The sequence below is a fragment of the Schistocerca piceifrons genome, chromosome 1 (assembly GCF_021461385.2).
Source record: "Schistocerca piceifrons isolate TAMUIC-IGC-003096 chromosome 1, iqSchPice1.1, whole genome shotgun sequence".
Classification (NCBI taxonomy): domain Eukaryota; kingdom Metazoa; phylum Arthropoda; class Insecta; order Orthoptera; family Acrididae; genus Schistocerca; species Schistocerca piceifrons.
In genome coordinates, this window is record NC_060138.1 from 167,321,183 (window position 1) to 167,346,697 (window position 25,515).

Consider the following 25,515-nt stretch of genomic DNA (forward strand, 5'->3'; position numbering starts at 1 on the left):
TGAGTGGTAGACGACAAAATATTTTAAAATTGCCGCTTTTCCAATTATTATCTAGCTGACTGGTACAATAATGAATCTTTGCTCTACTGAAAGTATAATACAACAATGAATGTAATTGCTCTGCTGAAAATATAACAGGAATCGCAGATAAAAAAAAACCTTACAGTATTTCATAAAACTGCAGAGGGAAGAAACTCAGATATGCATACCCAGTTTATGTCAATGAGTATTTTTATGGAACTGAAAACAGTCTCTGATCGCTAATATTTTCTTTACTTGAGATAAAGAGAAAAAAAAACATTGGTCGCCTTATATTTCAGTGTGATAATGTCACATTCGATTAAGATGGATGTCCAAATATTTAAAATATACGGAGCTTCTCTGGAGGAACTGTACTCTAGGTGTCAATGTGAACTGTTTAATGTGGGGCAACGACAACACAAATAAAAACATGGAAAATGAGGTGACAATCGAACTGTGTTCCAGAGATAATTCCAGAGTAAATAAAATAATTTATATGCACATAGTTTTGGAAAAATTCTGAATGCAACGTATAACCAGCAGATAATGAAACTACTCAATGTCACTACAGAAGCATCTGCAAGGTCGTGGTTAATATTAACTATTTACTACACCCTATGATCGATTGGTGCTAGCTCATGGAAGAACATCTGAAGAGTGGGAGGTAGGGAATTTTAAGAGGGTAAATTGTAGCTGCTGTGTCGGTCCACGAAGTGTATTCGGATAGCTTAGCTGGTGTTACGCCGACCAAGAAACTCAAGTTAAGAGTCCTGGTCCGTTGCATAGAATTTTAATTTCTCAGTAAATGTCAGGTAATGTCCCTAATCCGTATGAGGTTGGTACACAAATGCTACGCTGTAAGTTTATATCTTCCAGAGTGTATATCTTTTTGTGATGTAGTCAGAAGGAAACTGACGAGGATGACAGAAAAGATGAATACCGTCTTTCACAGAGCACCAACAAGCACAAGATACATTCTACAGTAAACTGGTTAGAAGAGGCACTCATCTGCAAATAGTACCTTCTTTACGCTGTAGGTTAGATAGTTGAAAGAAGCCGAAACGAACATTTACAATTGTAGAAAAAGTTCAATTACTTGTGTTATAGTGACACAACGATTGTTGGAATCATTGTTTATCTTTTTATTGACATTGTAAGGTTTAAGAACAATTTTGTGAAAATTGACATTGTATCGAATGAAAAACCAGCTCACAGTTGCACTAAGTTACGTTTATTTTAAACCTTGCCCATGGTTTCTGCTATAATAATATAGCCTTCTTCAGAAGTCATACACACTAATAAATGAAAAATGTCTTAGCCCAGTGCCTGCGTCAAGACAAAATAACTTCAACAGATATAAGCCTGTTTCGGACATAAGTAAAATTACACATGTCACCTTATGTCCTCCAACACTACCTCTGTTACACTGCCATGATGAAAGTAGTTTTGTGATATTTTTTAAAGTAAATTCTTATATTTGTATACGAACACTAAAAACTAAAACAACTCAAATAAATGATATGTACTTAATATGGTCATGTAAATAATTGTGGTTTTGTAGTTCACTGTATTCTGCACAATGCATTATCCATACCTGAAATTTGCATGATTCAGTTTAATGTTTACGTTCCACTTATTCATTTGTAAATAATGCAGGCGTGATGGATGATGTAGGCAAGACCTATCATATTACATAAAAATATTTACGTAGTTCCAAAAGTATTAATTATTTCGGGAATCACAAATGATCACTAATTACTATTTATCAACAATCACCATAGCAGTAAATATTTAACGATGCAGTTCAACATTCACTGACATTGACCATGTGCTTAGCGACATTGATTATGTACTTAGCGAAATTTTCGAAGCAAATTTCATTTATAGCTCTCTTTACCTTAGCTGGTCTACGACAACTAGCGGGTCCCCAATTCTCTCGCCACAAACACTCCAATAGGAGCTGTACTGGCATTGTCGGTTCTCACTAAGTTGCCACTTCTGCTCAAAGCAGAGTGCTTGCCCGTTAGCAAGTAGTAAACTTTTGGGGGAGCGAAAATTTCGCCCAATATAAAAAAAATTAAATTCTGAATTTAATTCATACTAAGAACGAATTTCTGACACACTTAGAGAAACTATAGAAATCTGTACAATACGTGAATTTCAGAATTTGTACCCGAGTTTTGTAGGAGAGAGACACTTTAAAGCGCTTTCCTACCACTGTGGACAGTTAGGCGCTGTGATGGCTTCACGCCGAATTAACTGTCGTAATTTTGGGCCGTAGACGTCAGATGCCAAGTACTTAAGACTGTAAGTGCGAATACAAAATTTGCTGACGCTTGAGAACATTTAGTCAGCCTTGTTGGTTTTAAGTTGTTTCCTGATTCCAAAACTCCTTTCACTGTAAAATACAGAGGCCCGAACGCAACGAACCGCTCCTCCCTTCTTGAGCCACTGTACTTGGTTGCTATTCATTTACATCCGATTCTTTTATTCCCCCTAGAATAGTAATTTAAAACTAAAGACGTTCTACGAAAAAATGCGTCCGCTGTTGGGTGTAGACAAATGGGAACAAGCGGACAAATTCCTTTCACTAATCAGCGCGTTAACATATACTTTGTTCTACTGACTGGCAAAGGACGGATGAGTCGTCACCCAGCATCGCATATTGGGTGACTGAATACCCTGAAAACTGGCGTGGGTGCGATGGACGCTGTGAAAATTGGGGACAGAAAACGACGAGGCAAATTTCGCTGCCAGAAGTTGCTTTCAAATAAAGGAAGTTAACATTGTTTCGTAATGAAGTCAGCCGTTGCCTTCTATTCTAAATGGACTGATGAATATTGGCTGCGCCAAGCTAGGACTATTTTGATTTCTTGCTTTATACACTGAAGAGAGATTTGAATAGGTGATATAACGGAGCGCAGCGTTCGAAATTTTATTGAAGAATATACGGAGTTTATTTTCATTTAAATTTATATTTTAAAAAGTGTGGATGAACAGATCGGAAAAGTGTGCTTACAAGCTTTACATTTGCTTTACAGTGCTGCGACATTTCAATACAGGAAAACTTAATGGACGCCTGTACACTAGACGTCTGTTTATTCTTTAGAATTTCAACTTTAAATTGAGTTATTTTATGGGAGACTTCCCACAACGGCTGAAAATACTGTTATTCTGACTGACGCTTCTTTAGGGTCTCAGTAAAGTGAGGATTTTTAGTCACATCCTCTAAAAGCGATAGTTAACCCACGTAGAATAACACAGACACTTTATACCGAACATTGGCGCTTGTGATCTACGTTGTCTATTCCACTCAGACAGACCAAGGCTGCAGTCTCAGTGGTAGTCCATCGGTGAGGTTCCGCCAACGCATCGGCCGATCGTTTCAAATCAGTAGGCCAGTAAGCGCGCCGTCTCGCTGCTACAGATCAACGCCGAAACGTACACACCTCGTAAACGGTCAAATCAGTTTGTTTTCTTATGACCACTCGGCCGACATACACGCACGGCCGGCCGCGGTAGCCGAGCGGTTCTAGGCGCTTCAGTCCGGAACTGCGCGACTGCTACTGTCGCAGGTTCGAATCCTGCCTCGGGCATGGATGTGTGTGATGTCCTTAGGTTAGTTAGGCTTAAGTAGTTCTAAGTTCTAGGGGATTGATGACCTCAGATGTTAAGTCTCATAGTGCTCAGAGCCATTTGAACCATTTGATACACGCACATAAAACAATGTTATGAACTTCACACAGTGTAACATTAAATTTGCGGAATGAGGAATGTACTTTTTCGATATTGTGAAACGATTTGTAAAGTACAATTCGAATTTTTAAATAGTTTTAGTTTCAAATCTGCAACATCGTTTCTTTCTTAAGTATAAAAAATATGTTAACCAAAAGTAAATGAAACTTATCAGATTAACTAATTGCGCAAATTGAACAATGCAGATGGTTTTTGAGGACAACCACTGAAAAAAAAAATCTGTAGCCTGCTCATTATATTATTTCAAGTGGCTTAGTGTCAGAACCTCTGCTGAGTATAACTCTAGTACAATTGGAATTAGTAACAGATTAGTGCAGCCATAACTTTTCAAGGAAGGGGTTTTTTTTAAGCAAAATATATTTTCATTCCACATAATAAAACAGTGTTTGTGATGGTTTGCGTGTGGATGAAATGTTGCACAATTAAGGAGGCATGATATTTAACGACAAAAAAGAAAAAGACTGCAGGGCAAGAGTAGCAGAGCTACACACACACACACACGCACACGCACACACACACACACACACACACACACACACACACACACACACACCCCTCATGAAATACCAATGTAAAGATCTGCACTTAATAATGAGAATAAGTTCTAGACAAGCAAAAAAACTGGTGCGTTGTTTAATTATTTAAATTGTACAAAAGTTACGGATGGTTACGACTGGTCTCTCTTACGCTGAATGTATTTTCCGAAGTTGGATATCTTTTTAATGTCACCATAAATCATCTGGAATATGTAACGCCACGTTTCTCTCTTTATTCTCATTGTTAGCACGGTTGGTAACTGCCATGTTCTTCTCGTAACAAGAGTTCATTTACACGCATTCGACGTTATTTTTAAAGCAAAAACCGCAATGCAGGTCTCTAAGCATATAAGCCTCGTGGCATTCACACTGCCGAAAACTGACAAAAGAGATCGGATCGAAGGCAGTCGGCCGACGATATCAGACGACCTTTGCCGAGGTCGTCTGGCTACAGCAACCACAGCCTTAAGAGAATCAGTACAACTTACATATGGATATTCTGACCGCGCGAAATACTTCCTCCTTAATGAATTTTTCACTCTGAAGCGGAGTGTGCGCCGATATGAAACTTCCTGCCAGATTAAAACTGTATGCCGGACCGAGACTCGAACTCGGGATCGCTGCCTTTCGCGAGCAAGTGCTCTGCCGACTGAGCTACCCAAGCACGAATCACGGCCCGTCTCCACAGCTTTACTTCCGCCAGTTCCTCGTCTCCTTCATTCCAAACTTTTTTTATTTCCTTCTTTCTTCACTGCTTATTGGCGACGTAAACTTATACAATATCCCACGACCTTTTTCTACATACTGTGTACGTTCCGATCTTCTATTAAGTACCTCGCGTGATCATCATATAGCTTTAATTATGAAAACACGGAGTTTTCCCCCGGTCTATATATGGGCCCTTGTAATACATAGGATATACGGCAGTCGGAAGGTTCATTACCAGGGCGAGACGCCCCTGCAGCTCTGTTAGCTGGGCAGCCGTAACGAACGCTAACAAGTAACGGCAGCAGCGGCGGCAGCATGCAAATGGAACCAGTGCCGCCGCCTTCCGGCCGTGCCTTGCTCTGACCCTGAACTGCCTTGCTAGCCACACACACGCCACGTGTGCAGCGCGCACATGTGAAGGGTTCCCCAGGAAAGAGCAGCTAGCAATTGGTCCATCAAATACAATATCGGACCAAAAGTGCCTGGGGACAATTATTAGGGACGGAGCGCGTTTCCCCAAAGCTGAGCTATTCAGCGGCGCTGTGCGGGTTCCATATCCCTTAGGTTTCTTTCATCGCTTATAAAATCTTCAGTTTTTGCCTTATCGGTGTATTTTTTTTGTAACTGAAACTTAAAACACGCTCTTTACTGGCATACTATTTTCATTATTCTATATCGCGCACTTTTTGACTTGGCTGTGGCGTTAAAAAAGAAAAGTGAAAAATTTGATTTTTTGTTGCTTTTTTTTTTAGTTGAGAGGTGAAGCGTTGAATTAGACATATTAAAATTAATTGTATCTCATTCTTTAAAGTTTTAGCTTTAAAACGACATATCAAATACAATTTTATCTCTTACTGGACATCCGTGGGAACAAAAATAAAAAGCCCATTTTGAGGGATGAAAAATGTAATTTATGTCAATAAACCACAAAATTTCATAAAATGAGCTTAAAACAAACTTTACAACTGTGGCATATCGATTTTTCGATAGGCAACCATATTTTACAAGTCCTTTCGGTACTTTGCTACTTTGTGATGCCTGGTAAGTACTCAGGCACATGTGTAGGTCACCATGCTCAGAGTGTGGCCTATTCCTCGATGGGTTGGTTGAGCCCTGACGTCGCCCACGAGCTCCTTGACGAGACTCTTCCGAAACTGCAAATGACTCTTTGGTGTGTCTCTTTTCTTTGCTATGATGACGCATAGCAAGAAACCGTTGACGATCCAGAACTGAAATTACCCTCTTGTCAGGATGCGCCCCGTCTCGTGTCGATCTTCCAAGCGATTCCCTAGATACGGCGCTGGGTGTGTGTGACGCGACAATCGGGCCACGTATACGGGCCTCACGTCACGAAAGGGCTAGTATGGTGTCTGTAGACCCTCCATCTTTACTGCAGCTTCAAATCATCTGGAAACACTTCCAATGTAGTGTTTGGACGTCTGTAGATGACTGATTTCGGTCGGGATCCCAGCGTACAACAACTTTGTACCTCATCCTCAGCATTCACCTCCAGACGCTGATGAATCCAAAATCATGTTCCCATAACTAGCTCGAACGCATGCAAAAGTGCATAAATTGTAAAGAGAATCGAGTTTTTTGAGAACCAATTAGCCAATTTCTACCAGAAAAAATTTTGTCGTTGTTTTTGTAAAAACCTACTGAGTCTACCATCGTTTCCTCACAATGTACGATTGGATAGAAATATTATACAAGAAAGTGAAATTCAATTCCGTAGTCGAGCAGTAAGCGTTGGAACAATGCTTCTTCTCTGTCGACTGTTTCACGTGCCCTCACTCACATTGATGAGAGGAGTACAATATTTGAACCCGCAACATGTGCGCCAAGTCTGAAGATCATGTTCAGCTCAAATTCCAGCTATGAAAGTTTCATCCCGTGCTAGTGTACGTCAGCAGCTTCTGTTACCCAGGCGGGCAGGCTGGTCGTGCCTGTGTAGGAGCGATGTCTTTCTGTCGCTAGAGTCCTTCGAATGAACAAGGCGGCCTCGGCCACATGCTACAAACCAGGTCTTTATAGTTCTGGGAGGCCACTTCTCGCTAACATGAGTCGGTTACTAGATAGATTCGTTATGCAAAATGTCTGTGTCTAAGCAGCCAGTAGCAACTGTTCTGGCGTTCTCACGGACGGCATTAATCGGTGGTTACTTCCTACGGAAAAAAAGCCCAGGCACTCATCTGCTGAATTTACATCTGCACTAAATATATATGATAATGTTAACATTTGCAGTTATTATGCCTCAGTAACTAGTTCAACGTTGTTTACCTTTTAGAGAAGAGAGACTTGCAACTATAATTTATTTTTGTTTTTAATCGAACATGTTTCAGCGTAGGGAACAGCAGAGTTATGAAGTGAAGTTCAGTGGAAACTTTAATTCAAAGAAGTGTGAAACCACAACCACTTACTAAGAGTTGCGCTCAACCAGAAGTACGATTCGGTAGTTTTGGTACAGAACATAAATGACGTAGTAAATTCGTAATTACCTACAGTATTGGTAGCGTCAGTAGAGAAAGAGACGTAAGCTTATGAGTTCTCTTTGTTAGGTTGTTTGTTTTGTATATAATTAGAACCACACATCATTCAGTGTTAGTCTATTGAGTATTTTATATCCTTATAGAGTATAAACTGCATTTTATAACCAATAAAAATTAGTTGGTCGCGAGACCTCTGCGCTTTGAAAGGAATTATCTTTGATCTAAGTACAGTTTACATGCACAAACATAAAAGAGAATCTATACAATTGTTCTCATTATTTAGTACTCACCAGGATGTTCATCATGATCGAAGGCAAGAGCTTTCTGTTGTTATTGACAAATGCGAAAGGTTTTTAGGAATAACAGAAACCAAGTTTTCTATAAGCTCGGCGAGGTACTGAAGGGATGTTTACTATATCTTTGTTTCGAATTTTTTTTAAATTCTGTCTTTAAGGAAATTGCGTTTTCTAATGTTGTATAATACATGCATATAGTTTTTTCCTTTTATTTTTGCTATACCATCCCTCTGTTTCATGCCACAAATCAATTATTTTCTGCTGAAAGCTGAATTGAACACTGAAAATTTCAATTTTGCTATAAACAATTTATTTTTAGGTAAGAGACAAGGGGGTAATTATATGGAACAAAAATGTTATTAAGGTTACACGGCCCTTCTGTATCCTCACTCAATTTCTAGACTGTTAAACGGTTTCAATGGAACTCTAGTAACACACTGGTCGCATACGTATACATAGCGATCGATATGGGGTAACGCCTGGTAGGTATGCAACACACCTAACATATAGGTAAAGCGCGTACGACGCTAACTGCTCCAGTCTACTCGGAAAACTGCCATAGTGTAAGCTTGCTTACGGTGGTCTACAATAACCTATGGTAGTTTTACTTCTCTACTGGCTAAAACTGTTCGCTCTATGAAGAGAGTTCACTCAGTGGTTGATGGTAGAAGCTGTAACGATGTATGTCGAATGGGCTTTGTTGGCACCAGCCACTTTCTCAGTGCAGCCAACTTAGTCTTAGCTAGCAGAAGACAGTGTATTCAGTGCTTCTGCATACCCACACACTATATTCTGTGTAACATGCTAACTTAAAGTTCATGTCTATAAGTATGTGATTAACTTCCCGAAGCTGTGGTTCAGTGTCACGTAAATTTTTTAAATGGCCCCGTTCGCCTCTGATAGCAAAAATATTTATTTATAAAAACCACTGTTGCAGTTTACGCCGTGTAACAATTATCGTATGGGTTACTGGAAACAGCAAAACCAATGCGTAGATAGAGAATATCACTTACATCATGCCCTGCATATGGCAGTCCCATAATAAAATACTGAAAACAATATATTAAGTTGTGCTTAAGCACATGTCAGAGCCGTAAAATATTCACCATGTATACATGCTATCGTCTCATTCATATGTGAGATATTTAACTGCAAGAATGCGCCTACATTAGTTGCGAGAGAGAGACTATGTACAACATGAAACGGCGTAATTTATGCAAACAAGTACCACTGTTATCATCCTTTATATACATCAATATGAACCACTGCTCGTGTACATTGCATAAATGACATACGGTATGACCGGCAGGAAAACTCTTTCACTAGTCGTGATTTGTTTGTACTACAGTCCGGAAACACACGTTACTGATTAATATTTGCTATCTGCGTAACATGGTCTTCGTTCTAAATTATTTGATAAAATTCAGCCTTCTATAACGAAGCCATATCGTTTAAGGAAAGGAAAGATAAATGAGATTAAGTTACTCAGACAGAAAATGTTTGCTTTGTAACATATGATCTATGTGGATAGTACTAAAAAAACACGAATTGTGAAAGTGACTCCCCGACAGATACTTCTGTCATTTACAGAGCGCACAGCATCACAGATTTTATGCTATATATTTAAAAGACGATAACAACGGTTGAGAGCTATTACTCTCTGCGGGTGCAATGGACCTACTGACGTGAGCTCTGTGGAACGTTTAACCACACGGGACCTTTCCTTTCGGTTTAGCCCGCCCTTTGTTATGCGCTCTAAGAACGTGTGAATGAACACTAAGGCGATTTACCACTGCAGCCTACAATTTTGTGTCGTAGCGTAACAACATCGGCAGGTTACCGCCGCAGACTCCTTACAGATGGTTACGAACATCAGTGCTAAGTCGACAGCCGAAAACATAATACAGAGCAAACGTAATACTGCACATAACCTGAGCTCAAATCAGCACCAATGAACAAAGCCACAGTTATCTTGAACAGTAACACATATACAATCACAGCCTTCGGTCCAGAAAAGAGGTGACCGTTCTATTTGGGTATCAGCGTAGTTTAAGCTTCAATGACGGGACACGAATTCCGGATCCAATCGATGGGCCGGGTATTCATGTCGTGTAGCGTAAGATCCACCATCTCCATTTTACGTGTTTCCCGCTACCTACTCAGTGGTGGCTGGTGCAAGCGGAACTCACTATGTTTGCATGGAGCTCCCAAAACAGGATTTCGTGAACCGATTTCCCAATGTGACTTCGGGTTGGTGTTGTACACACTCCAAAACTGATTCTGAAAATCCAGTTCTAGCTGCCGGTTTACCACTTCCAAGATTGATTTTCGTTCCATGACACGCGCAACGGTTTCTGCAACGTGCTTGGGCTTTGAGATAACTTCTTGTTTTTAAAAATTTTCAGCTGAAATGGGCGGAGTGACGTTTTGTACAGTGAAGGAGAAGAACAAATATTACAATGAGCATTAAGCTGTCTACCTCTAATGGTTAACTGAAGAGAGTTAGCGATCGTGATGACTAAATCAGAAACTGGAAGAGCTGTTTTCCACACGCCCTATTCGACTGGGCTAGCACATCAGCTTCAGACCTTAGCATGTAAACACAACAGCGAAAGACGGTTTTCGAAATTTGATTTTAGTCTTCTGGAAGGTGTGTCGTTTGTAAACGTAGTGACTGTCTGCTTGATAGGTTCGAGGGCTCTTCAGAAAATACACACGTCGTCGCACGCTAACACAGCCGTGGAACAGGACTGGCGGATTTTCAGAAAAGAGTACACGAGATGCTACACACACTGTTCTGCTGCGGTAGGAATAAAAGGTGCATCACAGGATGAAACGGCGCAGCAAACTGAAAACTTACTCAGAATCTGAAGTACGCTGGACAATACGATTTCTCGTGGGCTAATCGTGTAAATTGCACACAGATTCATCGTGAAACTCCGGTGGTATACAGACCAAACGCAGTGTCGCATCCAGCTGTAGTGAAACGGTTTCAACAATTTGACCGAGGTCGCAGAGATGTGGGTGATGCTGATCGGGAATGAAGAGCTTGCATCACATGGTTTCCTTCTTTTCAGCAAGCTGAAAGAACATGGGGGGGAAAAGATTTTCTAACCGTGAAGACTATCACACAGCTGTTTCCCGAACTGGCTATACGTACACGACTAACGGCCATACCCAAACTCCCGTACGTCGTCTTTCCTGCATCACAACCTGTACTCGTACAGACATTATGTAATTCCCGTACAAGAGAGGCCATTTTAATTGAAAGTCTCTGCCTGTCACTGGCGGATAAATGCGACATTACAGTGCCTATGTTGTAAAGAACAACGATGCCATGTTCCTTCAGGCATGTATGCATGCACGTCCGATGGAACGTTGCATCGTTCTCTTCACAACGGGGGCACTGCAATAACGTAAAAATTACTTGGCCTGCCATTAGGACGAGTAACTTTTTAGAGTAGTTTTCCTTCATGCAATTGCCGCCATCCACTGAGTCTTATCGCTAAGTTGGAGTTACAAAACCACGACGAAGGTATGGCAATTAAATTTATCGGTAAAGGAAACGAAGATATGACTCACAACAAGGGCGGAGGCGTCGAACCGGTAAAGATACGAGGGTGACTCCAAAATAAATGCACACTATTTTTGTAAAAATACAGTTTTCATTCTGCATGTGTGAAAGTTTTACAGTGTGGATACATCCCTACCGCTTGTTTTCAAACTTAGTTTAACCTGTTCCCGTGAGTGGCGCCGTCACAGCATGTCTTCAAGATGGCTGCTACACTTTACTTTCATCAGAAGCAACGTGCTGCCACAGAATTCCTGTGCTGTGAAAACGAGACAGTGGGAAACATACATAAGAGGTTGAAAAAGGTGTATGGAGATGCTGCTATCGATCGCAGTACAGTTAGTCGGTGGGCAAGCAGGTTACGTGATGAAGGCGGGCACGGCAATATTGATGATTGTCCTCGCGGCGGCAGGCCTCGTACAGCACACACTCCAGACAATGTGCAGAGAGTTAACGAACTGGTGACTGCTGACAGACGCATCACAGTGAACGAATTGTCACGCTACGTGGGGATAGGGAAAGGAAGTGTTTGCAGAATACTGAAAGTGTTGGCGTTAAAAAGGGTTTGTGCCAGGTAGGTTCCCAGGATGTTGACAGTGGCTCACAAAGAAACAAGAAAAAAGTATGCAGCGAACTTTCGGAACAGTACGAGAATCGTGGAGATGAATTTCTTGGAAGAATTGTGACAGGTGATGAAACATGGTTCCATCATTTTTCACCAGAGACGAAGAGGCAACCAATGGAGTGGCATGATGCAAATTCACCCAAGGAAAAAAAAATTCAAAACCACACTTCCTGCTGGCAAAGTTACGGCTACGGTGTTTTTCGATTCCGAAGGACTCTTGCTTGTGGACTTCATACCAAGTGGAACCACCATAAATTCTGATGCATATGTGACGACACTGAAGAAACTTCAAGCTCGACTGAGTCGTGTTCGACCACATCGGCAAAAGCATGATATTTTGTTGTTGCACGACAATGCACGGCCACATGTCAGTCAAAAAACCACGGAAGCGATCACAAAACTCGGATGGACAACACTGAAACACCCGCCTTACAGTCCTGACCTGGCTCCATGTGACTATCGTTTCTTTGAGAAACTGAAAGACTCTCTTCGTGGAACAAGGTTTGAAGATGATGACTCTCTTGTGCACGCTGTCAAACAGTGGCCCCAACAGGTTGGTCCATAACTTTACCGTGCGGGTATATAGACGCTGGTTCCAATACGGCGTAAGGCAGTTGAGAATGATGGAAATTATGTGGAGAAATGAAAGTATTGTTCGTAAAGGATGTATCTACACACTGTAAAACTTTCAAACATGTAAAATAAAGGATGGATTAAAAAAAATAGTGTGCATTTCTTTTGGAGTGGCCCTCGTATTAACCCTAGAACACTAAAGGGGAGGAGAAACGTTACACTCCCCCTGTATCATCGTAAATTTGCTACTACAGATTTAGTCAAAGAAATTCATAATATACAGGTTATGCATTAGCTAATTAAATTTATTAGATCTCCACGGGTATGTTACATACCAAAAAGTACAACATGTCCTACACTCCTGGAAATTGAAATAAGAACACCGTGAATTCATTGTCCCAGGAAGGGGAAACTTTATTGACACATTCCTGGGGTCAGATACATCACATGATCACACTGACAGAACCACAGGCACATAGACACAGGCAACAGAGTATGCACAATGTCGGCATTAATACAGTGTATATTCACCTTTCGCAGCAAAGCAGGCTGCTATTCTCCCATGGAGACGATCGTAGAGATGCTGGATGTAGTCCTGTGGAACGGCTTGCCATGCCATTTCCACCTGGCGCCTCAGTTGGACCAGCGTTCGTGCTGGACGTGCAGACCGCGTGAGATGACGCTTCATCCAGTCCCAAACATGCTCAATGGGGGACAGATCCGGAGATCTTGCTGGCCAGGGTAATTGACTTACACCTTATAGAGCACGTTGAGTGGCACGGGATACATGCGGACGTGCATTGTCCTGTTGGAACAGCAAGTTCCCTTGCCGGTCTAGGAATGGTAGAACGATGGGTTCGATGACGGTTTGGATGTACCGTGCACTATTCAGTGTCCCCTCGACGATCACCAGTGGTGTACGGCCAGTGTAGGAGATCGCTCCCCACACCATGATGCCGGGTGTTGGCCCTGTGTGCCTCGGTCGTATGCAGTCCTGACTGTGGCGCTCACCTGCACGGCGCCAAACACGCATACGACCATCATTGGCACCAAGGCAGAAGCGACTCTCATCGCTGAAGACGACACGTCTCCATTCGTCCCTCCATTCACGCCTGTCGCGACACCACTGGAGGCGGGCTGCACGATGTTGGGGTGTGAGCGGAAGACGGCCTAACGGTGTGCGGGACCGTAGCCCAGCTTCATGGAGACGGTTGCGAATGGTCCTCGCCGATACCCCAGGAGCAACAGTGTCCCTAATTTGCTGGGAAGTGGCGGTGCGGTCCCCTACGGCACTGCGTAGGATCCTACGGTCTTGGCGCGCATCCGTGCGTCGCTGCGGTCCGGTCCCTGGTCAACGGGCACGTGGACCTTCCGCCGACCACTGGCGACAACATCGATGTACTGTGGAGACCTCACGCCCCACGTGTTGAGCAATTCGGCGGTACGTCCACCCGGCCTCCCGCATGCCCACTATACGCCCTCGCTCAAAGTCCGTCAACTGCACATACGGTTCACGTCCACGCTGTCGCGGCATGCTACCAGTGTTAAAGACTGCGATGGAGCTCCGTATGCCACGGCAAACTGGCTGACACTGACGGCGGCGGTGCACAAATGCTGCGCAGCTAGCGCCATTCGACGGCCAACACCGCGGTTCCTGGTGTGTCCGCTGTGCCGTGCGTGTGATCATTGCTTGAACAGCCCTCTCGCAGTGTCCGGAGCAAGTATGGTGGGTCTGACATACCGGTGTCAATGTGTTCTTTTTTCCATTTCCAGGAGTGTATTTTATACCCCATTGCATTCGTAAATTTTACGAGTGTTTAGTAATCTAGTGTTAACCACTATTGGATATAGAGTCCAAATGAGATAGGTAACACTTCAGTTCGATAAGGGTGAGGAAAGGAAACGCTAATGCCGTGGAAGAGAGAACCATTCAAGTTTCAGTGATGTAAGCACTTTCTTTCTATTCCGTTCCGAGAATTTTTCAAACCACCCTCGTACTTGCCTCACTGTCTGAATTAATACACGGGAAGCACAAAACCTACGGCAAGACTGAGGAACAAGAATGTAAATCTACTCAGGACTTAAATGTATGAACGACGACGGCATCACACACTCTCAGCATTTTGTAAACAACTATTTTTGGGTGTGCATTGGCAGCGAGGCTATGCTAAGAACGGACATGATGCCTGCCAAATACGTGAATTACCTTACGTTACAGGGCACTGCATAACGAAAAATCGAATGGTCAGTATTTAAGATTTCTGTTCAAATGTATGTGAAATCTTATGGGACTTAACTGCTAAGGTCATCAGTCCCTAAGCTTACACACTACTTAACCTAAATTATCCTAAGGACAAACACACACACCCATGCCCGAGGGAGGACTCGAACCTCCGCCGGGACCAGCCGCACAGTCCATGACTGCTGCGCCCAAGACCGCTCGGCTAATCTCGCGCAGCTGATTTCTGTATGAACTGGAATGAACATAGCGCCACTCCCATTGCCAGTGACCTGTCTGCCTATAATAAAACACAGTGAGTAGCACAGCTGTGGACATTAAGAATATAATTGGAATCTGAAATGTGGCGAGCCTCTGAACAACCACGCTAAACTAACCGCGCATTCAGAATCACATCTCTGGTGCACTCTCTCCTCCAGTTCAGAAACTGAAATAGAATTTATATTTACTGCCGCAATAATCTACTGCAACCCATTACTCAGCACTTGCCAATACAGCTACAACCGTTTATGGAGCACTTTGTCGGCAATGGATTGCCTATGTCTCATTAATTTCATGGTATCGGCAGACGAGCGATGCTACTTGGAAGGAAATGCGCCTTGTTTCATACTGCTCTAAAGCACTGCAAATAAAATGAGGGCAAATATATGCTTTATAGGAGGAAACGCTTATGCTAAGTGTATATGACCTTGGTGCGGTACAGGAGAAAAATAAAAAACGAATACTAGAGCAGAAAAATAAAAAACGAATCGAAAGATGAAGTTTAAGCCTCTCCATTCACACTTTAATGCCAGTCGCGTTTTCTCCAGCTGCTATTTATTTTGAATGAAAAACTGCGTTAGAGGATATCTGGAAAAATTGGAGACGACAGGAAACATGACTGAAAAATGTAGATCGTTCTAATCAGTCTTCGGCAAAATAGTCATCAAATTCCGCATCGGGTTAGGAGACATGTTCAGTGTTACGCCAAGAAATGAAGACTCATACCTTAATAGTGAAACTGTTCACCATGAATGCCCCGTTGAATGTTTCACTACTGGAGTCCTTTTCTACTGCATACGCATTTACTGTGATCACAATTTCGGAAATAAGGCAACCCGTAATGAAAAGAGGGTGGGAACTGGGGCAAGAGAGAGGCGGAGATGGGGCGAGAGAGAGGCGGAGATGTAGAAAATTAGGACACATCTGAGAGCTACTGAAGACAAAACAAAACGTGATCGCGGCATCCAGAGCATAATACATCCCATATACCAGTAGGAAAGCATACATCTCCTTGTGTATTCCGAAAAACCGCAGTGTGTTATGTGGCGGAGGTTAAAAACTCGTGGTCTAGCTGCTACTATTGTCAGAACGGTATTAACACAAAATGTCGTAATCCTGTATGGGAACAAGATGCCGACGCTGTCTACGTTAGTAAAGTTATTGAAGTTTGCAATTATTTCGACACCAGATGTCGCTGAAATGGGTGCGAATGGTTCCTCACATCCAGTGTTCATTTCACTGTTGTCCTTATCAAGTTAAGAATGCTACCCGACGTGATGATGTTTGGTTTGTGGACCGCTGAACTGGGCGGTCATCAGTGCCCGAACGAAGACCCAATTTTTACACAGTCAAATTTGCACACAATCCAATCTAGCCACTGTCGCGAATGGTGATGATGGTGATTATGATGATAAAGAAATGATGAGGACAACACAAACACCAGCCCCGTGAAGAGAAAAGCCCCAACCAGGCCGGGGCTCGATCCTGGGACCCCGTGGTCCACATGTAGCAACACTAGCCACTAGAGCACGAGCTGCAGACGCTACGAGACGTGAAATCTCTGTTGCGCAATATATACGAATGGTATTTTAATGTATAACCATCGCAAACTATATTGTGCCACATTTATATACAGGGTTATTACAAATGACTGAAGCGATTTCACAGCTCTAAAATAACTTTATTGTTTGAGATATTTTCAAAATGCTTTGCACACACATACAAAAACTCAAAAAGTTTTTTTAGGCTTTCACAAATGTTCGATATGTGCCCCTTTAGTGATTCGGCAGACATCAAGCCGATAATCAAGTTCCTCCCACACTCGGCGCAGCATGTCCCCAGCAATGAGTTCGAAAGCATCGTTGATGCGAGCTCGCAGTTCTGGCACGTTTCTTGGTAGAGGAGGTTTAAACACTGAATCTTCCACATAACCTCACAGAAAGAAATCGCATGGGGTTAAGTCGGGAGAGCGTGGAGGCCATGACATGAATTGCTGATCACGATCTCCACCACGACCGATCCATCGGTTTTCCAATCTCCTGTTTAAGAAATGCCGAACATCATGATGGAAGTGCGGTGGAGCACCATCCTGTTGAAAGATGAAGTCGGCGCTGTCTGTCTCCAGTTGTGGCATGAGCCAATTTTCCGCGGGCTACGCGTGTATCTTGCCCGCACGCGTTCAACCGTTTCTTCGCTCACTGCAGGCCGACCCGTTGATTTTCCCTTACAGAGGCATCCAGAAGCTTTAAACTGCGCATACCATCGCCGAATGGAGTTAGTAGTAGGTGGATCTTTGTTGAACTTCGTCCTGAAGTGTCGATGCACTGTTATGACTGACTGATGTGAGTGCATTTCAAGCACGACATACGCTTTCTCGGCTCCTGTCGCCATTTTGTCTCACTGCGCTCTCGAGCGCTCTGACGGCAGAAACCTGAATTGCGGCTTCAGCCGAACAAAACTTTATGAGTTTTTCTACGTATCTGTAGTGTGTCGTGACCATATGCCAATGAATGGAGCTACAGTGAATTTATGAAATCGCTTCAATCATTTGTAATAGCCCTGTACATAAATATGTATATAAACATTTTGAAGTCTACCATACAAATGTATGTATTGAAGCTATATCCCGCAACGCATTTAAATACATTTTGGAAACTCCATGTGAAGGTCTCACCCCCCCCCCCCCCCCTCCGGCCATCCCCGCCGAAAGATCACCACGCCACAGGCGGGCGCGAAAAACAGACGGGCTGAAAATGCATGAACACCCTTTGCTGCTTTGGACCATGTTCATTCAAATTTCGTCGAATGGTTTTGAACGGTTCCTAGTGGTTCCACACCGTGTGCAAGAGCAACAACTGCTGTCACGAAACACTCCAGAGGGACGGAGCCGTGCGACACCACATAGCAAGGTCATCGGTCCTATCAGATTAGGGAAGGATGAGGAAGGAAGTCGGCCGCACTCTTTCAAAGGAACCATCCCGGCATTTGTCTGAAGCGATTTAGGGGAATCACAGAAAACCAAAATCAGGATAACCGGAAGAGGGTTTGAACCGTCGTCCTCCAGAATGCGAGTCCATTATGCTAACCACTGCGTCACCTCGCTCTGCAAAACTATTTATTCGAGGACGTTGTCTTACCTGCGTCACTTTAAACATTATCGTTTTCTGTAAAAGAACTGTTGTTAGTTTCAATGTAATGAGAGGTTTTTTGGTAATTAATAACAGTTGTGTCCGAGACATTGAGCTAATTTCTCTGTGAACTTACACCTGCAGCTGGCTATTCAGTCTGCGTTGTTTATTACACCACTGGCCACTAAAATTGGTACACCAAGAAGAAGACAAATATACTATACTAGAAGTGACATGTGATTACATTTTCACGCAGTTTGGGTGCATAGATACTGAGAAATCAGTACCCAGAACAACCAACCCTGGTCGTAATAACAGCCTTGATACGCCCGGGCATTGAGTCAAACAGAGCTTGGATGGAGTGTACAGGTACAGCTGCTCATGCAGCTTCAACACGATACCACAGTTCATCAAGAGTAGTGGCTGGCGTATTGTGACGAGCCAGCTGCTCTGCCACCACTGACCAGACGTTTTCAATTGGTGAGAGATTTCGAGATTGTGCTGGCCAGAGCAGCAGTCGAACATTTTCTGTATCCAGAAAGGCCCGTACAGGACCTGCAACATACTGAAATTTAGGGTTTCGCAGGAATCGAATGAAGGGTAGAGCCACGGGTCGTAACACATATGAAATGTAAGGTCCACTGTTCAAAGTACCGTCAATGCGAACAAGAGGTGACCGAGACGTGTAACCAATGGCACCCCATACTATCACGCCAGGTGATACGCCAGTATGGCGACGACGAATACATGCTTCCAATGTGGGTTCGCCGCGATGTCACCAAACACGGATGCGACCATCATGATGCTGTAAACAGAACCTGGATTCATCCGAAAAAATGGAGTTTTGCCATTTGTGCACCCAGGTTCGTCGTTGAGTACACCACCGCAGGCGCTCCTGTCCGTGATGCAGCGTCAAAGGTAACCGCAGCCATGGTCTCCGAGCTGATAGTCCATGCTGCTTCGAACGTCGTCGAACTGTTCGTGCAGATGGTTGTTGTCTTGCAAATGTTCTCATCTGTTGACTCAGGGATCGAGACGTGGCTGCACGATCCGTTACAGCCAAGCGGATAAGATGCCTGTCATCTCGACTGCTAGTGATACGAGGCCGTTGGGATCCAGCGCGGCGTTCCGTATTACCCTCCTGAACCCACCGTTTCCATATTCTGCTAACAGTCATTGGATCTCGACCAACGCGAGCAGCAATGTCGCGATACGATAAACTGCAGTCGTGATAGGCTACAATCCGACCTTTATCAAAGTCGGAAACGAGATGGTACGCATTTCTCTTCTTCACACGAGGCATCACAACAACGTTTCACTAGGCAACGCCGGTCAACTGCAGCTTGTGTATGAGGAATCGGTTGGAAACTTTCCTCATGGCAGCACGTTGTAGGTGTCGCCACCGGCGCCAACCTTGTGTTAATGCTCTGTAAAGTAAATGATTTGCATATCACATCATCTTCTCCCTGTCGGTTAAATTTTGCATCTGCAGCACGGCATCTTCGCGGTGTAGCAATCTGAATGGCCAGTAGTGTAGTTTAAGCTTTGCACCCTGTTATCTATTTGACGGTAATTAATTAAAACCCTGGTAACTGTGTAAACAGTATTTGTCATTGATCTTAACCCTGTTGAACGCTGTAGCAACCACGTGGGGAATCCAGTCCTTCGATTTGGGGACACCTCCTGAAACTTCCCACCCCAGTTTCACCGATCAAGAATGCTATCACGTTCAATGGGTTGCAGCCCCACAATTTCCTCTGTGAATGTTTGAATCGTCCAGGGAGTGTCTAAGGCTGCAGATAAAAAAGTCTTCTTGTTGATGGCACTGCGAACTGTCTTTTTTCATCGCAAAATATGTGGGCATCGACGACCCAAGGGATGTGGTGGTTTCACTGACGCCCTTTATGCCATCCCCTGACGCCTTTTCCTATCGTTTCTGAGCAGCGGCGTATCTGAAATATTTTCCTCAGCCACCAACAATAAAACCGCGTGATCTTAATGGTACGTGTCACTGTTCTGACCTCCATCGCAAGGGCATCAAGACACAAGATGAAATGTGGGTAAGAGAGGGTGTGATGACCTTCCCATCTCGTGACGGCCCACAGTGGCGTTGCGCAGAATTGTGGTGAAATTTGGTGCCAGCGTGACATCATTATCCCACCTTACACCAAACATGAACTTCCGAGCTCTGGCCTTTTTTTTTCCCGCACGTGTCGACGACACCTTGATGTCTGAAGTATCGTTGAGCTTGATGGTGACGTCGCAGAGTACCATTCATTTGCAACACTGAAGTTTGTAAGCCTGTGATGGTTATTCTTGAAAATGCCTTTTATAAAAGCTATGGGGGGACTTCTTAAAGAATATTTTACAAACAAATGAAAACACGAAGGATGCAAACAAAGCACCTACATTGTAACGACGTAGCCTTTTTCTGTGCAGAATCAGTTTCTGCTCGTGGAGCCTCGTCATGCTGTAAAAAGCACACGTCAGCGACGTTCTGGCCACAATTTTAGTGGCCTTACTCAAGGTCGACTGCTGCACTGAGCTGCCCATACAAGGCATCACGTCACAATTTTAAAAACTTTTGAAATGATTGGTCTCCTGAGCTGGACAGAGTGGGAAACCTTATTCGAATGGTTTCTTGCGGTGGAAACAGTATTGACCTGGCAATCTCTGTTGCCCCATACACTACCAGAGCCTGATGGTTTGCACTGACAGCCTGAGATGCGAGAGGTGTCAGCGATACCACTGCGTAACTCACGTCCAGCATGGGGAGAACAGAAATACTTACGCCCTCATTCATCGATGCCTGTCGGTCGTGTCTGATATTGTATGGTGCAAAATACAACAGTAGAACCCCACTCCTCCCACCACAGCGGAGTATCATTTCAACAGTTTTCAAAATTGTGACGTTATGTCAGTAGCCTGGTCATGACGAAATCTAAGTATGGCTTTCAAATGGCTCTGAGCACTATGGGACAACTGCTGAGGTCATCAGTCCTGTAGAACTTAGAACTACTGAAACTAGCCTAAGGACATCACACACATCCATGCCCGAGGCAGGATTCGAACCTGCGACCGTAGCGGTCGCGCGGTTCCGGACTGAAGCGCCTACAACCGCTCGGCCACACCGGCCGGCTTCTAAGTATGGGCCGGACAATAATGTAATCCGCCACTCTTCCTACGTCCATCTAAGTTCTCCCCATTGTTTTCTACACAAACGTGCTAAATTCCCACGCCTCCTCCAACATCTGTAACATTTTCGCCTTGCCTACATCTCGTATAAACCTGAGTCCTAGGGCCCTACAGTCTCGGCCATCTTGAAAAGCCCGGCCTCCTGCCCCGCCTCCACCAACCAAGCCCGCATTACCTACGTTCTCTAGGGCTCCTAACTGTCCACGTCCTTTATCAACTTAATTTCATTCGTCGTCCTCTCTCAGAGCATGACGTCATCCTAGAAATGTATCTTTCCTTCAGCCACAGCCCACCCTACGTATCGAATTGCATCACATCACAAATGAAGCCATTCATCTAACTCCAACAGTACCTGGTCAGAAGTATATGGATGCGTATTAGTGGACATTAATACGGGGTCTGTCCACTATTCGCCTTTACGGTTACTTTAACTCTGATGAGAACAATTTCAATGACGTGTTTGATGTCTGTGGGGGGAAAGGCAGCAGATTGTTCCTCAAGCGTCGAAACCAGAGGAGGTAGTGGCATTACATGCTTGGGGTGTCGGGCAAAGTCTACGTTCTAACTCATTCCAGAGGTGTTCTACTGGGCTTAAGTTGAGACTCACGGCAGGCCAGTCCATTTCAGGAATGTTATTGTCCACAAAGCATTGTCTCACAAATGCTGCTTTGTGACAGGGTGTACTGTCATTCTGATACCATCATCGTCTCCAGACTGTTCCTCTACTGTAGTACACAGTGCAGTTCAATGTGTTCATATCCTTCCACATTAAGCGTTTTCGGAAGTGCAATAAGGGGATTACGCCCTAACCACGAAAACTGCACCCTTACCTTAACACAAACCCCTCCTTACTTATATTTGGCATCACACATGTGATGGTAGGTAACACTCTCCAAACATTCGCCATGCCCAAACCCTTCCATCGGAGGCCACTTGGTATAGCGTCATTCATCAGCCTACATGACTCGTTCCCTGTCGTTGGTCTTCACACCACGTCAAGCTTCGTTTATCTTTGGCTACACATGTGCTTAACTCCCCACGCACAGTGACTGCTAGCCGAATTGATGGCAGCGCTATGGAACTCATTATCAGTCTTTTCGCTGAGTTCAGCTGATGTTTTACAGCCATCATATGCAATGTTCGACGGTTCCTTCGCCGTTAGTACGTGAGGTCTGCCTGGAATTGCTTTAGCTGTGGCTGTTCCTAATCGTTTCCACTTCACAATCACATCAGAAATAGTCGACCTGACCAGCTGTAAAACGATTGAAATGTTTCGGACGAATTTGTTACTCGGGTGACATCATTATGACTAGTTCACATTCGAAGTCACTGAAATCTTCTTCGACTGTTACTGCTTCTCTACTGACAACAACACTCCCCGTCGTCTTGTATACTGGTGAATCCACCTCTCGTGACATCTACAGGTCGATTCCATATTACACAGGGGTGTCTGTATACTTCCGATTAGGTAGTGTACACCCCATCAATCAGTTCCTTCGTACATAAACATCCTAAATCATTTTCAATGTATCATATTTCCAATATAACCAATTCCTACTCGCAGTTGACATGCGCTCACCCTCATGCTCATAATTACGTAAACGTACATGACATCGACACCATCTGGCCACAAACACCACCATTTTACCTTACCAAAGTTTAAATACTACAATTGCATTATTTTATAATGAAATGACCCAAGGTGACAGTTTGACTGCTGCCCGCTCCCCCTCCCCCCCCCCCCCCCCAAAGAGAAAAGCACTCCATCAGGCCACAAGTGGCCCATCGGGACCATCCGACCGCAGTGTCACCCTGAGCTGAGGATGCTGATAGTAGGGGCGTGTGGTCAGCATACCGCTCTCCCGGTCGTTGGATGGCTTTCTTTGACTGGAGCCGCTACTATTCGGTCAAGTAGTTCCTCAATTGGCATCACGAGGCTGAGTGCACCCCGAAAATTGGCAACAACGCATGGCGACCCGGATGATTACCCATCCAAGTGCTGTCCACGCCCGACAGCGTTTAACTTCGGTGATCTGACGGGAACCGGTGTATCCACTGTGCCCGCCGCTCCCCCCACCCACCGGTGTATCCACTGTGCCCGCCGCTCCCCCCACCCCCCCCCCCAAAAAAATTGGATGAATATAAATGTCTGGAAAATAATAATCACATCAACTGACCCAGGTGAATGCTACTGCAAACGGAGGCGGAGTGTGTGTTATTTTCACAACACTAAGTGGCTCTTCAAAGAAAACTTCAGCTTAAAGCACCAACAGTGGCAATAGCTTCGGTGTGCCGACGGATGCTATGGTTCTGGCACCTCTCCACTTTTTGACAACGAATATCTCTGGTCTTAATCAGAAACACACATTACACGTACAAAGTAGTCGATTGGCTAGCACTTCAGGACACCAGTGAACCGATCAAAATGAAACTTTGATGGTGTTCGTGTAAGGAGTGTCTCACTACAGCACCGCTTTCAATCGAGCGCCGCTGTTGTATGCAGCCCAAACAGCAATGCCCCAACTCGTATCACGTCACACAATGAAGCGCAGCATTGTGTTGAGCACAGAACTAGAGCAGTAATGGCATCCGCGTCCATCGATCCCCCGAGCTCAAATATTGGGGGCGGGCCGGCAGGCAAAGGCAGTGCTGGCGGCGGCTGGCCCTCTGTCAACAGCGGCGCCAGAGCCAGCGCCTGCATCCGCCCACGCCATGCGTGCCTCCGCGTTCCACGTCGTGCTCTGTTTGACTTCCGAACAAACAGCTGCCACGGCTTCCCAACCCTTGGCCATATCACCCAACCTTCTGCTCCACACCGGGGTGGCTCGTGACGAACCAGATTATCGTGCAGAGATGGAGATGGGTAGAGGTAGGAGGAGGAGGAGGAGAAGGAGAAGAGAGAAGAGAGAGAGAGAGAGAGAGAGAGAGGTGTGTGAGAGGGAAAGATGGGGAGAAGGGAGGCTGAGGGAGGGAGAGAAGGGGGTGGGGGGAAGAGAGATGAGGGGAGAGAGGAGGAGAGAGAGAGAGGGAGAGAGGAGGAGAGATTTAGCGAGAAACATTGAGTTTAGATAAACATACAATGAAGGCTTTCACGACCGGATGGTACTGTTGTCGATAATTCTTCCGGGTTATATGGCCGTGGTCCATGGAATTCTTCTATTCCTAACGTTTCGTCCAATACTACGTTGGACATCTTCAGAGGTATGGCTGGTCCTGCTGTCCTGCCGACCGACGAGTCGGGCGTCGGAGAGCGGCCTAAATACCGAGGAAAGTGGGCATGGTCTAGCTTGCACATAGTAGCAGAGAGAAAACTAGTCAAAGATAAAATGTAACTGGTTGGTTCTGAGCACTATGCGACTTAACTTCTGAGGTCATCAGTCGCCTAGAACTTAGAACTAATTAAACCTAACTAACCTAAGGACGTCACACACATCCATGCCCGAGGCAGGATTCGAACCTGCGACCGTAGCGGTCGCTCGGCTCCAGACTGCAGCGCCTTTAACCGCACGGCCACTCCGGCCGGCTAAAATGTAACTATCGATAATAGTCCGTCATAGATAAACATCACTTATCGATTCTGTAACGCCCCTGTCCATATCTCGCTTAATTTCAAGGCCTCGTCTTTTCTATTAAAATTATCTTCATGTTTATAAATTTCAATAGCCTCCCTATACAGTCGTGGATAATAGTTCGTGGTAGCACTTAAAACTATAGTTTCAGAAAACTTAGCAACATGGTCACCTGACTGAAGTGCATGTTCCGCAACGGCCGATTTATCTATTTTTCCCAGTCGGCAAAGACTTTTATTCTCCTTTACCCTTGTATTCACACTTCTTTTCGTAGTACCAATATAGACCTTGCCACAAGTACACGGAATCTTATAAACACCGCTAGATGATAATGGTGGCCTTCAACAGAACGAAGTACTTGTCCTATTTTTCTGGTAGGTTTTAATACCGGTTTCACTTTATTTTTCTGCAAAATTTTGCCGATTCGATCTGTAACCTTACTAATGAAAGGTAAAGACACCGAATTCAGTTCCGTATCCAGATGTTCCGGCATACAAATCCGTTTTGCCCTGTCCACTAAACTTTTGATTACACCTCTTTTTTGTTGT

The 25,515-nt window shown here is 44.3% G+C and overlaps 1 protein-coding gene across 3 annotated transcripts in view; it reads right to left on the reverse strand.

Annotated features, from left to right (window-relative positions):
• Nucleotides 1-25,515, reverse strand: part of LOC124784187 (protein yippee-like 2) — a 627,503-nt gene that overhangs the window by 430,651 nt on the left and 171,337 nt on the right. The window lies entirely within an intron of this gene.